This window comes from Anser anser (assembly GCF_964211835.1).
Source record: "Anser anser genome assembly, chromosome: Z".
Taxonomy (NCBI): Eukaryota; Metazoa; Chordata; class Aves; order Anseriformes; family Anatidae; genus Anser; species Anser anser.
In genome coordinates, this window is record NC_139723.1 from 35,968,774 (window position 1) to 35,983,981 (window position 15,208).

Sequence of the window (15,208 nt, forward strand, 5' to 3'; positions counted from 1 at the left end):
TTTGCTTATGTGAAACAAAAATCTGACAAGCTTTCAAAAGCTCCACCTCTGATTCTCTTGCTGTTAATCTTGTCATTGTTAACACAAAATGGCTGCTTGCCGAAGCCAACAACTGTCTTTCACTTTATTCTGAGCCACACCTGTTTAACCACTAGTAAAGCAACTAGTTAAATAATAATAATAATAATAATAATAAACTTAAGTGCACATTTCATATGAACTGTTAGATATGGAAGTAGAGGTTCAGTCTTTTTCCCTATTCCTTTTTTTGAAAGGGGAAACTCAGTATTTTTTATTTATAGAAGTTTTTGTGTATAAAGTTTCACATCTTTATTCTTTCTCCAGTTCAATTCTGATGTTTTTGCTTGATTTTTTTTTTTCTGTTTTGTTTTCCATTGTAATGCTGCGTTGAGATTTTTGGGGAGAAATTAACCAGAAATAAGAAACTAAAGAGAATGGAGTTATGTGATGGATAGCTTTCAGAAAATGTTTACATGCAAATATGAACCAAGATTTTCTGCACATCTGTGGGACAGTATGCTCAGTACTCAACATTCAGATACAATTTCACAGTTTCCCCACTATTAAAACTGTTATTCCAGAATCTTGTATCATAACTTTATATATATATATATATAAACAAAAAAATCTACATTGCCTATTAAATTGCAGACGTATTTCAGTCCTGATGTGAAACACATATTTCTATTCCCCTGACTGAAAATAAAAGTTTTTTTGTGGATAAAGCAGTATGCTATGAGTAAAATAAAATAAAATAAAAAAATCCTTGTAAAAAACAAGGCTATAGAGAGTAAATATCATTTCCAGTGAAGTTCAACCATGTTCTAAGTGAAATATAATGAAGCTTTGAGAAAATGTTCTATATTCATTCTTCCTTCAAAAAAAGCCAGTGTATGGTATCTGATTATGATAAATTTAGAGTTCATGACCTATAAAGAACTTCCATAGGGTAAGAAAATGTCTTCACTCTTTTTACCTGCCAGGCATCAAGATCACCAATACATGCCTGTACCTCCTGGCAATGTCACTCAGTTACTTAAATGAGTGAATGTCTTTTTTAAAAGGGCTATGTCTCTCTTTTTCTTTACTAGTTTTCTTCCATCTTTCCTTCAACTTCAAAATGTAATTGTTAAATTCTACCTTTGTTTCTCCTGGTGCAATTGGCAAATAAGAGCACTGAAGTGATTTCAAGAACTGCTGAGGAGATAAGTTGTTCACTATGCAGAACATATAGGAGCAGGTAGAGCAAGTGACAGCTTCCAAGTCAGGCTCATACCTCCGTGGGAACTCAGCTGGCAAATTTTCTGTGCTTATTCCTAGGAATGTTATCCAGAGACATGTTATAATCCTGCCAATAGAGAATGAACGATGATGTGGAGATCTAGCATATACTCAGCAAAACTGGTGAAAGTTGGGTAACTCTTTGATATGCTATGGAATTAAATCACAAGCTGGAAATCAGCAACCATGTTAACCATTGTCTCACGGTCATGTTGCTGAACTACACAGGGAGTACACTGGTCCCTAGCCAGTGGTTTTTCCCTCCCTCTCCCTCTGCTGTCCTATAGATACAGCATGGAGTACGGAGGCTCTGCAGTGCCTCAGCCAAACTGGGAGGACTGGAGTGAGAAATGCAGCTGCCAGTTAGACTCCTGGGTCTAAAAGATCTCTGGAGGCCTCCCATAAATTCAGCATCCAATGTCTCCCATTTGTACACTACCATGAAGGTCACAAAATAATTTTCTCCTATGGATTTTGTAATGCTCTTAGCACATATATATTGCAAGCTGGAGGTCTGAATGTCTTTCCCACACTCAAAGCAAGTACCAAGAACAGTTTTCATGCCTACAGCAGTACATGCACCTTTGGAAAGGTGGTGTGTGATGCTGCAATACATTCAGGACTTCCCTGCACTTGAAGAGAACAGGGAGGGCCTAGGTCAGGTGCCTCTCCCACCTTGCTGAAGTTTGGAGGAAAAGCAACCAGATCTGGTCCTCAGATATCTTCCTGTGGTCTTAGTGCAGGCAGCTGGATAGTTGCCCTTTCAGCCAGCAGGCTGAACCAGATAGAGGATTGTATTGGATGGCGGAGGAGTTTCTGGCCCCTGTGAAATAATTACATGGACTGTATCACTAGATGTTGTCGTTGCAAGGCTGTCCATAGTCTGGAAGGTAAAAATATGAGGGTAAAAATAGAAAAGGTGTGAGTTAAAGGCGCGTCTTTAGCATACAGCCAAGATTCATTTTTCTGGTAAAGTAACAGACAGACCTGTGGACAGTGAAGACATCAGTGCTTGCTTGTAACAATTTTTATTATATGACTGTGAATAGGAGGCCTGAATGGCACGAAGTCCTAAATGGTCTTTAACAGTTCACAGTCCATCATCAGGACAGATGAAACAGAGAGGCAGGGAGTGAGGAAGGAAGGGAGAGAACAGTGTGTAGGTATCAAATGTGATGTAAATTATGGAGAGCAGTTTAGAAAGAAAGGAGAATTTGTTGGGAGGAGGGAACTATAAATAAATATTTTTATAAAGTGTAAGTGAGGAGAAACACAGCAGATAAAAGGCAGGATGAGATATGGAACAATGCTGTGAAGTGAATACAGGCCTGGGAATTGAAGTACCAGCTGGAGAAGAAGGAAGGGGAAAAAAGGAGACATGGGCAAAGGACAGAGAAAGCCTTGGTGCAGGTTGTTTACCTGAAAGGACTGGATGGAGAAGCCAGTGACCTGAAAACTTTTATTTTCCTCCACTTGACAAGTCTGTAACACTGCAATTACATTCTCTGTACCTACTTGATAGTCTTCACCATGTCTTCTTAGCCCTGATTACTGGGCAGACCTTTCCCACCACCCTACACCAGAAAAGCTTTCTTCCTGGCCTGTTTCAAGGCAACACTTCTGTGTGCTTTAAAAGCTGCATATGTAGCTCTGGGCTCTTGACCTGAAAAGTTAATGACCTGTGGCCATTGTAGAACGCCATTACCAAAATCTGAAAGTGCCTTTGCTTCTTTTATCACTCAGGAGTATTTGGGGATCATAAATGTGTAGTGCTTAGCATTTGGTGTTCTTTAAGCAAAAGCTTTGTTTAGTGTATCATTTTGGTAGGTTCAGGAGCTAAAATTAGAAACTTTTGAACTGTTTCAGTTTCATATCAGTTTATATTAACCTGGCATGTGTACGGAGCTTATTCCCTGGTGGAATTTACAGTCAGATGCAAAGCCAATAGAGATAAGCTGAGGGCACTGCAGAGTGCTGAGTACCTTGAAGATGTACAGAGCAGCAACTGAGTTTACAAATGCAACTAAGAGGAGACTCGTGCCTTTAGAAACCCAAAGGAGACACTAATTGCACTCTCCTGGGGAGGCAGTTAACATGCTAAGCCACTTATCTTTTCTAACTATTCTTGATCCGTTTGCTCATTATAAAAAAAGCATGTCTCTACAAGGTGGTGCTACTTTGCTTCTGGGTCTGCTCCATCTTGTTCAAAAGCATGCAGATGAATTTGTCCTGTGGGACCTGTAGCCATGGTGTTTGCATTGATGTTTTTGCTGTGATTCTGGGATTTTGTCCATGGCAGCTCAGACTGAATGAAGTCTCAGGGGAGCATCTGTCCCTTTGGTTAGGCACAAGATGTTCACTGTTCACACAAGTCTGTACCCTCTGTACTCTCCAATAGGATTTTTTCTTCTGTTCTTTGTTTGCCTCTTGCCTTCCTCTAAAGAGAGTCTCTTCAGACAAGTTGCGATAATGTTTGTTCTTTCTGCATGGAAACACATAAAAACAACTCATTGTACGTATGGACAAAGTGGTCAGGTGGAAAAGGAGGTATTAATAGAACTTTCTTCAAAGTTTCTTGGCAGACAGAGGCTAATTATAGACTGCATGTTTCATGAAAAAGTAGGGCAAGCTTGTATGGGAGTTGCATTCCAAAGAATATGGTTCAGCTGGGTAACTCTGTTACACTTCTGTGTGCTTCCCCAGACTAAGCCAGCTCTGAGTCACCTGTATTAGTGGTATACACATGTTCAGCAGACCTAGATTATTTGTAGTCGTTGAGGAAACAGTTCTTGGGACTCTTCTGAGAGCCTGGTGAATGAAATAATTCTGGCCCTGTTTCCTGCTTCCACCTGTTATAGCCGTAGAGGCTTCCAGCAGAGCTGGTGAAACAGTTTTTCTCCTCCCATACCCCCCAAAAAACTTCTATTTAATGGAAAATACTACCTATATAACAAGAACTCTTGTATGTCATTCCAAGTCAATGACTGTGGTTGACACAAAGATATAACCTGGTCATTTATGGAATGAAAAGCAATCAACTGCCCTTCCACTAGCGACAGCTATCTCTTGAAAAGGATGTAATTTACTCTATAGGAAAAGTTTGAAAACATTCAGGAAGAAAAAGCTATTGTGCTGTGTGGAGTTTTGAGATGCTTAAATACATTTCATTTATGAAGGAGTGGTATGGTAACCAATATTGCTTCAAGATTATAGACAAAAACTCTTTCATCTGAACATACCAGGTTAATTAAGTATTAGCTTGTTTCCATTTCAGACTATACAGTATGAGCTAATCTTTAAGATCTTCCTTTTCTTTTTTTTTTGACTAAGTTCATCTGAGGGAAACATAATTCAAAAGTTGAATGAGATACATATGGAATAAAACCCAGAACAATAAAACACACTTTTAGCTTTTTAATATTTGAGGCAAAATTTAGTTACTACTTTCATGGCTTTTAATACTTATTTACTTTTACTACCTGTTACTTCTACACCTGTTACTATCTGCTTCCAGAATACTATATGTTGTCATTGGATCTTTATATCTTTATTGCACCAGAAAAGAATGAAGAACTTGGCTGAAAATTCAAAATCATGCTATGCATTTTTATCCTTGTTTAAAATTTGACTTGGAAAATTGACTTATACAGAATAGAAAACTATATTGGTTTAGTCAAACTGAAAAGCAGAGTTTTTCATTGAAATTAATATGCTTTTTAAACATATTGACTGATACAGGGTTGCAGTGAACTGACTCTAGTTTTATGTGTGAATGCATATTATTTTTATGTAAATCTAACTAGCTGCTATTAGCTTCTCATGACTTGATCTAAACCTTCATTGTAAACAGCAGTAAATTATCTGTTTACAGAGGAGAAAGTAAACATAAACAAAAATAATCAGTGCTCTGCTCTTTTCAGGGGAGCCTCGAAAATGAGCCAACATGAAAATTGGTTTCTGCTTTTCACCATCTCTACCAGGAGCCCTCAGGTTTTCAAAGTATTAAGCATGAGGCAGCTTGCAGATCAGAAAAACTTGGAAGCTTTCCTTCCCTTGAAAAAATAGCATTATAGGCTACAGCAAATGCACAGAGAGATGAAAAGCAATGATGACGTGCTCTTTCTGGTTGGGAACAGTACTGCCCAGCACAGGGTGCATTTGCTCAGCCTGGCCTGCATCGCTCTGCTACAGAGGTGCTGGCTCCCAGGAAGAAAGGCAGGGTTTCACTCTGATCAGTGGCTAAATGTGAACTCATCTGATATCATGATCTTTGTGCTACATTTAGCCCTGCTAATGCTGTCATGCTCAGTGCTGCCTGCTTTTTAATCTCTTTGCTACACTTTCCCAAAAGGCACATAACTCAGTCATGAAACTTCCAGTGAAACGTGGACTATGGCATGGCATGTGTACAGGCAGACAGGTCTTCCCATTTTATTCTGTGGAAATAAGCAAAAAGAGTTTCAGTAATTCTGGGGATAAAATACTATCATGTTTTTCTGTTTAGAGCATTTTCTTTGACATGTCATAAGTGGCAAGAGAAAGTATTTTTTCCAATTTCTTTTGTCTGACATATAATTTCTTTGTCTTGACTTTCTTCATACATACATATCTCTGAATTTTCAAGTGGAAGATCCAAAAGAAAATCAGTGTAGAAAAGGAAAAAATAATAGGAAAAGGAAAAAAGAATACAAACCTTCCCCCCTCAAAACTGACCCTATTTATGGCCATAATGGGATAGTATTAATAATTTTCTCTGCTGTAGGATGTGAAATTAGCTTTGGCATTAACATAGTCACCCTTGCAGGAAACCACAGGATGTAATTCTGTGCAGTTGCTCTGGAGAAGGAAATGTTAGGAACTCTGTATCTGATCTGCCAGTGGGGCAGGTCTCCAGCAAAGAGCTCTTCAGGGAGCCAGGTGCCACGAGGGGAGATGATGTTATCATATATGGCTCCAAGAAGCTGCTGTATATTGCATGAAGGCCACAGGGAGTGTCTAGTCTTTCTCTGGATACACTGCCTTTGGCAGAGAGTACTTGTAGGAAGATGCACGTTTCCTTCTGAAGGAGCAGTTACATGGTGCACAAAGTGTTTTCACTGCAGACCTCTGGAATTTTTTGGCACTGCACCAAGAAGGAATGATCGCGGTCTGTTTCACGAGATTCCAGTGGACTAGTATTTTTTGCATGTACATATGTAAAACAAAGCGAAACAACAGCTACAACAACAAAAAAAACAAACAAACAAACAAACAAAAAATGGCACCCCCAAAGTAATCCCCAGGCAGCTGCTTTACAAAAACAGCTTTCTCTTTTCATCTGTGTCTCCAAAGGAGAATTGGCAGGAATATTGCTGTAGTTCATTGATTGTAAGACTTTTGGCTAAGTAAAATGCAAAATTTGGCATTTAAATCCTCACTAAACTACCCAAATAAACAGACATTTTTCCCAATAGAGTTAAGTAACCAGTGTTAACTACTAGATGTCAGTAGGAATAGCCAGTGGCTTAGCACATCTGAAAACAGGCCACAGTCTCTCGAAGCTTGAAGTTGATGAGCTAACTATTTATATCTTGTGTGAAAGTCAGGAAGATCTTCTGTGTAACAAGATTAAATACATAAAAGTTGAAATGATAATTAGCCAGTAATTGCAAGCTTTGACCAAATTCTTCCTTTGCTTGGTCAAAGAAGATGCTAGCAAGAACATTTTGAATTCTGCAACCATAATTACACTTCTGCCTTGGAAAAGTTTGCTCATAGGAAGTAAAACCATAATTTGAGGTGAGTGTAAACTTGGGGAAATGTTCATTGACAGTGGAAAAATGTTCATTTTTGATTGTAAAACCTGAGCTGACTCAAGTCTAGCTATACATAGAAGGCTAAATGTTCTTTGGATCATAATGGGTATTTTATTAGCAACAGGTGAATTAAGCCACAGTATTGAAAACTCCTGCTTCTAAAACCTAAATATAGCAGAGCATAAATATATGTCACTAGTGGAGAGACCGTGCTTCTGACAGATCAATTTTGCAAACCTCTATTGATCAGGAAAGACAGGCATTGAATGCATGGTTCCTCTCTTTCTGATGCATTAATACACTACCAGAAATTTGGAAGGGCAAAGGGCTATATTCATCAGATAGTAGGAAAATCTCCAGTGATTAGGTAAAGCAATGTCCATTTGCAGAATCATTGTTCCGAGATGGTGGCTGTTAGTGTGTACTTCATAAACCCCTTTCTTTCTCTTTTTGTTCTTCATTTTCCCCAAAGATTTGTAACTAAGTTATAGAGTCATTTTGGGGAAGAATTTTGGTTGATTGGCTTTTGGCCCCACTGAAAAATAACACAAGGTTTACCATTATCAGCTATAGTTTGCACTGTCCAATAGATTAAAATGATATCAATTTGGAATCATGGTAACGTGAGATGAATGGGTTCTTGAAGTAATAGTTCTTCATGTCACTTCCATTGCCAATGCAGGATTATTCCCTGCAGTACATATTTAATAAAGTGAAACTTAAGAAACTATTAGAAAGAGAGGATATGTTAGTGGTCTAATCACCACAGTCAAAATATTTGGATTCCATCACTTGACATTCTTGGCAAGGTTATGTCAAGCTGTAACCTATCTTAGATAAATAAACAGACTGCAATACATATTGAATGTATATTACATCTTCAGCTGGTGAAAATCCATAGAATTCACAATCTGGCCTTCTACCATTTTCGATATTTTTACATTGGCTCTTTAATATTGTGTGCTAGACTTGTAAGTTAGTTATGGTCTGCAAATAGTTTTGGTGGTGATGAGGAAAAAAAAAATCCACGTACCACTGGTATATAGCAGTTTCCTCCGTTTCTTTGGCTGAAAATAGGGTTTGAGGTATGCTGTGACTATGCTAAGGAAAACTTTGAAAATATATTACTGCTACAGTCAGAGAACCCTTTTTGGAAAGAGAAAACAATGTCTGAGATGTAGCTAAAAACTTAATGTACCGTGATCATACTGCTTTTACAGTGGACATTAATGATACTTAGTGGAGAGGAATCCTTACTTCAAGTTATGAATAATTAACCTACAGAAGTTTTGCTTTCCTGAGAAAAACAAATGCACAGTCGCTTGGACTAAACAAAGTTCACTGCAGTTGGGATGTTTTACCTTTAGGCCTCAAAAATTTGATTTCTTCAGGGAGAGTATTTTCAGTAATGGGAATAACCTGGGAGTGTTTAATTCAAGGCTTGTATGTGGGGATCAAAGCAATATATATCACTGGCTTATATTCACTGATTCTTGGAATTTCATTTTCCTCTGTCACATGCATGGCAAAAGCATATCTAGATATTAAGTGTCACCTGAGTTTGTTCCTTCATTCCCTCTTCTGTTTGTCATTCAGCAGTCTAAATACAGAATTGAACATGAGCAGAGCAAGCAGTAGTTCAGATTTAAGGACAAAAAAATAAATGGCTCAAGAAGGAAAGAAAGAAAGGAGTCTGAAGCTACTTAGCTATGTGTCACTAAGAAATAGGTTAGATGATTAGCACCTAGGCCTGAGTGCACATTTCAGTTCACTGATGGTACCACTGTAGACCCAAGTAAAAGCCAAACTGTTTCTGTGCTAATTCATGAGAATTTGTAGCCCTTATTCAGCTACGATGAAAAGGCCCGTGTAGCTCTTTAGCATATGTTCCTGCTTACCTCAGAGTGAGAAGCGAGTATGGAGCAATTGCACTTAGAGGGAGTGGCTGAAGCACAACAGTTGTTTCTGCTATAACGTAAGCGTGAGAAGAGTGCTCTGTTGAAAGCAAACTTTTGGTCCAGGATGTAATCCCTTCCTTGTAGAGTGCCTTGCTGGCTGTTGACTGTCTCCCTGAGGAAGTTCCTTGGCACGCAATTGCTATAACACAAATTATCTGTAGTGGCTTGGGCTTGACTAGGCTAGATAGCATCCCTGAAAACTGCGCAGAGCTTTTTGCAACCTGTAGGTTTTGTGAGAGGAGGGATAAACTGGAGGAGAGCAGTAAGATTAGTCTGGATCTTCTTGCTTCTTCCTTTTACTTACACACAGTAGAAGGTATTGTAGGACTACGCAAAAACATAGCCAGCTTCTTTCTGATATGAGCTGTAGACCTGAATTTTCATAGGGAATTAGCCCCAAATTCCACATAATGCATACCTTAAGAATGTTTTTCAAGGATACCACAGATCCTGTGTAAAACAAATGAATAAAGAATTGCTAAGGGCATGGGTATGCAGCTGGATCCTGGTCTGTACCCATTTATCTCCTTTTTTCACAGCTGCAGCTCAGGTTGCTGAGGAGCTTCTGCCCTAGCCCAGCCCTGGTATGGTGATGGTTTTAGCATGGAAATCACCATGGGGCTGCTAATTAGCTCCACCCATTTCAGGTCACTGTGTGGTACTGTTAGTGCAGCACCTTGGAGTCCTGATCCACTGAGCCCATACTTAAGTAAGCTTAGTGAGTGGTATTTTTGCCACTGGGGCTGAGAAGGAGGCAAAGATGCTGGTATTGTCTGGTGTCAGGACTCAGGGCCTGGGACAGAGGGAGTGGTTCCACTGAGCTTGAAGGAGGAGCTTGTGCCAAGCTGACCAAGAAAGAAAAGTGAAAGAGGGAGTGCAGAAATCCATTTTTAGCAGTGTTCTTACCACATTTTATGAGTGTCCTGGGTTTTCCTCTGAGTCACAGAGTAGTCAAAAGCTGCTTTATGCAGCGCGTGTCCTCAGCAGTCTCCGTGGAGCTTCTTTTGGCTTCAGACATTTAAATCAGACCTCAGCACAGCATGTGTGGTGCATTCTTGTGGTCATCTCTGCACTCACGTATTGCCACAAAATATTTAACAGAGGTGCCAGCTGTCTACTGGAAGGTGCTGCAACTGTGCATATCCACCTGCTGGGATTTAGAGATGGCACCGATGAGCATCAGCCTGTTACAGAAACCAGTCACTGGAGCACAGCTCCAGTTTTCCATCTCCTAACTGTTTTCTCTGCAAAGATGGAACAATTTGTTTCAACAGGGTTCTCTTTGGCTTACAGTCAAGAATGGTTTAAAGCTACAGAATGTTTCTTCTTTTATTATTTTTTTTCCTTATGAGGATACAACAGTGGTTTAATATTTAAACAAATTTAAAAAAAAAAAAAAAGTGGGACATCTAAATTATTTTTTTAATAAAAAATGAGTGAGAGTTCTTTTGTTAATGAACGTATTTGTGCTTATTTACATCTATGGATAGGCAAGTTGCTGATCTCTAATTGGCCATGCTGCTAAAATAAGCACACAGAGTTCTCCACAGCAGTGGTAAATGACTAACAATGTTCAAAACTGAAGCTGATCACTCTTTAAATAGGTACAAGTGGCCTGTGCGCTGTGTAGCAGCTGTCTGGGTTGCAGGCTTGTTTTCAGCTTGTAGTGGAAGGGGGTAAGTGGTCTGCTGCATTCAGGGAGTCCTGACCCTGGAAATAGGACGACATTTTCACATGAAACATGAACGGCCATATGCAGCGCTCACTGGAGGGTGTTTCTTCAGCTTTCTCATGTGCGTCACAGCTTGGAAAAGAATTAACTAATTAAACATGAGCAGAACACAACCCCTTTCAAAATTCCCTGTGTTTTCATTCTTCTTCATACTGTGGCCCTCAAAAAAGCGTTTCAATTTTGTGTCTATCTTTGGGGAGGAGGTGCCTAAAAATGTATCCAAGATGGCTAAACCAGGGAAAGGCTTAAGTTTCCTTTCCAGAAGGCCCTCCTCCCCTCAGGTTATGTAGTTCTTAAAGTGAGCTGCTGTAGCTTCCTTGCCCGCTTCGGTGTCTCTGATGACAGGGGAGCTTCTGTATAGCAGCTTTTGTGTTCCTACAGTCTTGAAACATGTAAAGTAATTGTGTTTTTTTTTTTGTTTTTTTTTTTTCTACATGGAGCTGACTGCAGCTTCAGGGTGGGAGAGGTGAAAGGAAATTTTTCAAGGTCTCTGTGAACCATGCACCCTGTGGCCCCTCTGCCTTTGGATCTGAATCGGACTTTGTTGGTTGCCATCAAAACAGGGGTCAGCAGGTGAAAACTTCTACTGGAGGGAGAAAATCAGGCCTGGTGCTTGAGAGCCATAGGTGATTACCTCATGTACTTTCAGCCATTTAGAACAAATGGCTTCTCTGATGACTGATGATATGGTGATAAGGTGCAGTGAACAAACAGGGTTTCTGTTTACTCTACAGAAAGAACCAATGCTGCAGTGTAAATGTAAGAAAATAAGGTATGTATTTATATTGGCTTACTACTTAAATATTTGGTGGCATATATAATAAAATCTCTTATCCTAGAGCTGTGAAGCTTGACATGTGTATTTGTTTGAACTTTTGGGACATTTCTACCATAATCCCTGAAAACAATACAAGAACATTCAGAAGATTACAACTGCCCTGATTGGTGGAGTTATTCAGAGTTTAAACAGGAACAACAACAACAAAAAAAATCTGTTTTGCAATCCCATATTGTAAGGATTGTTTCTGCAGGGGTGTGTGTGTGGGGGGAAAGGATAAAGAAAAGTGCTGAGTCTTAGAACTGTTCAATACATACTTGAACACAAGAATAATGGACATTCAGGAAACAGCTTTTCTCCAGGGGTGTGGTTTTCTTAAAAGCTGTGTGATTTCTCATCAAATATTCATAGGCCTGAGATCAATGTTGAAGTGTCCTGTGACACAGCAGTGGGGTGTAGGGGGAAGGAACTGCTTTAAAAATAGCATCCAGTATCTTTGGAAGCTGTCCAGGACCAGCCCTTGAGTTGGCTGTATATTTTTAAAGCATAACATATTTCTTCAAGTGAGGAACCAGAGCTACTGTATCTGGGTTGGGCTTTTATTTTACGGATTATTTTTTTTTTTTGGTGATAGTGGTGGTGCTTTTGTTTGTTTAATTATTTATTTTGCAGAATCCCACTTCAGTTTTGGGTTTCCACTTGAGATAACTACTCTTACTTCGAAAGCCACAAGGTGTTCTGAAGGAACTGGATGCAGGCAGGGCGTGGAAGAACATGATCCGTTGAGGGATGTTCATGCTACATCTAAACATTTTTGTAGTTAACTGTAGAGAGCAGTGGGCTCCAATGACCCTTTCCCCTTCCAAATTTTTGCTGAAATCTTACCAAAGAATTTTAGTATGCTTCATAGATTCATTTAATTTCTTCTTTCTGTTCAAAATATTATACTTTAAATATACTACAATATATATATACACACAATAACTGCATTCTTGTAAAATAATAATAATAATAAAAAATATAACAGAAACAAAGGGGGGTACATTGTTGAAGAAAAGCTGTTTGCCTATTCTTTGATAAAAGAAATACAACAGGGTTCTGTTGAAATTATTTTCTCGTTTTTTTTTCTAAAAAAATGAAATATTTTGAGGGAAAGGTTTTTTTTTTCCTCCAAAACATGGCATCCATTGAGAGTAACCTGAAACCATTACTCCATTTTTTATGAGGGGAAGGAATCCAAATGTGCTTCTCTATTGCCAGCAGGGATTATTCTGCCTTCAGATTCATGTTTGAATCATGTTTTGAGTTGAATCAGAATAAATATAACCTAACAGTCCACCTGATAGGAAGAGAAAAACAAAAGAATTAATTAATTGAGACAGCAAGAGAAAGCTATGCTATGGGGAAGCACACCAGTGTGCATATATGTGTGTGGGGGGAGAAATGGGCTGACTAGTTTTAATGAGTTTTTCATTGCTCATTGCAACAGTTTGGGAAAGGCTGTTAGACCTGAAGTTAGCTATTCCTTCCTACCTGAAAAGACAACTGAGAGACATAATTGCAAAATACACAGCTGGGGAAGGATGAAGTGCCAGTTTAGCAGGCTGACACAGTGTGACGTGGGTGAATGTCACAGCATTATATCTGCTTCTTCCCACAGCTGGGATCATGGGAAAATGTCAGTGGAGAACTGCCTTCTTTCCTTCTTTAACCCCGTTTCATAGATCCCAGGTGAATAGAGTGGACCTAGAAATTTCACTGCCCTAGGCAGACACCTGCCTGCATTCAGAATGTAATCTGCAGTCTGCTGAAGGAACCTATGGGTTTTACTGGGCTTCGGGTCTGGCTGTTGGAGAGTTTGTAGAATAAAAAAATGGAAATTTCTGAAGTGTTTTTCATACTACAGGCAAATAATTAGCCACAACGTGTTTAAATCATTGATCCATCTACAGCCAAATCTTTGCTCAAGATTGGCTCAAACTCAATTATGAGTTCTAGCGTTAGAGTTACTTTCTCCACTTCTAACAGGGATCTTGGCTCAAGATGGTATTACATCTAGCGACGAGAGGAGGCTCACCATAGAGGAACCTACACTATCTGAAGGGAAGGGATTTTTAACAGCACAACAAATAGTGCAGAAATGCTGCATCAGGCACAGCTCTTAGGAGTGGTGTTCCTCTCATTTTTTTTGGCCCCATTTTGAGTTTTGCATGAAGAGAACACTTAATCCTTCTGGAAAGGGACTGTAAGGGTTGCAACATACAGCTACAGCATTCATTGTTTAAAAGAAAACTTTCTCTGAGGCATAAAAAGGAAACTAAATTCCAATGGATTTTGTGGGGTTACCTAGACCTAAACTGCTGTAACAGAAAGTAAAAATTACTACTATGAGCTTTGCATCCTCTCATGTAAAAATTGTCTGCCTTCATCTCTTTATGTGGAGGACCAGATACTTTATAAATCTTATGAATCCACTTCCTAAATGTCAGTCAGCCTAAATCCCTATTGCACCAAGTACAGCTCACTTGGCTCTGCATATGTAAGGGGTGCTTTGGAGCTGAAGTAGATGTAGGTGGGCTGCAGTTCCAGACTCATGTTGAAAGTGAATGTAATAGCAATGTGATAGTGAATGAGGTCAGGTATTCATATAGCTTTGCAATGTATCTATGTCTCGTTTGCTTCCTGACATTTTCTGAAGTTTGATGGTGCTATTTATATTTCTTATGGCTTTACTATTGTCAAATAACAGAAACCACATTGTCTTTGTAGGAAGCTTTTATGACAGAGTAAGTTAAAATGAAGGGTAGACTTCTCACATGACAGGGTAGCGAACGGGGAAATGCAGCCCAGTCCTTTTCTTGCTGTTGGAAATGTACAGATATTATCTGCAGGTGTGAAGGAGTTCGCTGCATTAAATCAAGCAACAGCATACTGGTGTGTTCACTAGTTCATATATCCTTTGCTTTTACCAGTCCTCAACTAACAAAATCCAAGAGAAACATCTGCTCAGTTAACCTAAAGCCAATATTGATTCTGGCCTCGCCCTCCCTGCACAGAATAGAGGAATTACATATACCATTAGTTTCTTTTTCACAAACACGGTAGCATACATATTTGCCTTCTTTCCCCTCCCCTGCACTGTCCAACAAGTCTTTGAAGCAACCAGTGAAACATGCTTCTTTCTCTTCCTTTCTCTTTCTGTAGGCTTGTTTGTCCATAGAAGCTGTGATATTAATTGTCAGTGACCCAGGCTAGTGGGCTAAGCACAGAAGAAAAACAAAACAAGACAAAACAAAAACCCTAGATAATTTGCCTTGCTCAGGCATTTGGAGGGTGGGAGGGAGGATTGATTCTGAGCTCCTTTAATTCAAAGAGCATACAGTTAGCATTTTGAAGATAGCACTCCTGAGAGAGCTGGTTTTCACTCAGAAAGAGTAGTTGGAAAGGGGAAAGGATTATTTGGGAGAGAGAGCCTGCAGTTCTAGTACTTCTTGGATAATCTTTTATCAAGGACAAAGTGTGCCAGTTTAGTACACAACAATGATGTTTTCCAGTTTCAGTGTGAGAGCAGACAGTATTGAGAGAACTGAACACTAGTGGCAGATTCAGTAAAGCCAAGATTTAGTGGAAAAGGTAGCCAAAC

The 15,208-nt window shown here is 39.3% G+C and overlaps 1 long non-coding RNA gene across 2 annotated transcripts in view; it reads right to left on the reverse strand.

Annotated features, from left to right (window-relative positions):
• Positions 1 to 2,168: 2,168 nt before the first annotated feature.
• LOC310889163 overlaps positions 2,169 to 15,208 on the reverse strand; it is a 59,682-nt gene continuing 46,642 nt past the window's right edge. For both annotated transcript variants that reach the window (XR_014576413.1, XR_014576414.1), the window contains exons 2-3: positions 9,962 to 10,205; positions 2,169 to 3,784 (exon numbers count right to left, since the gene is read on the reverse strand). This is a non-coding gene — a long non-coding RNA (uncharacterized lncRNA). The remainder of the gene's footprint in view (positions 3,785 to 9,961; positions 10,206 to 15,208) is intronic.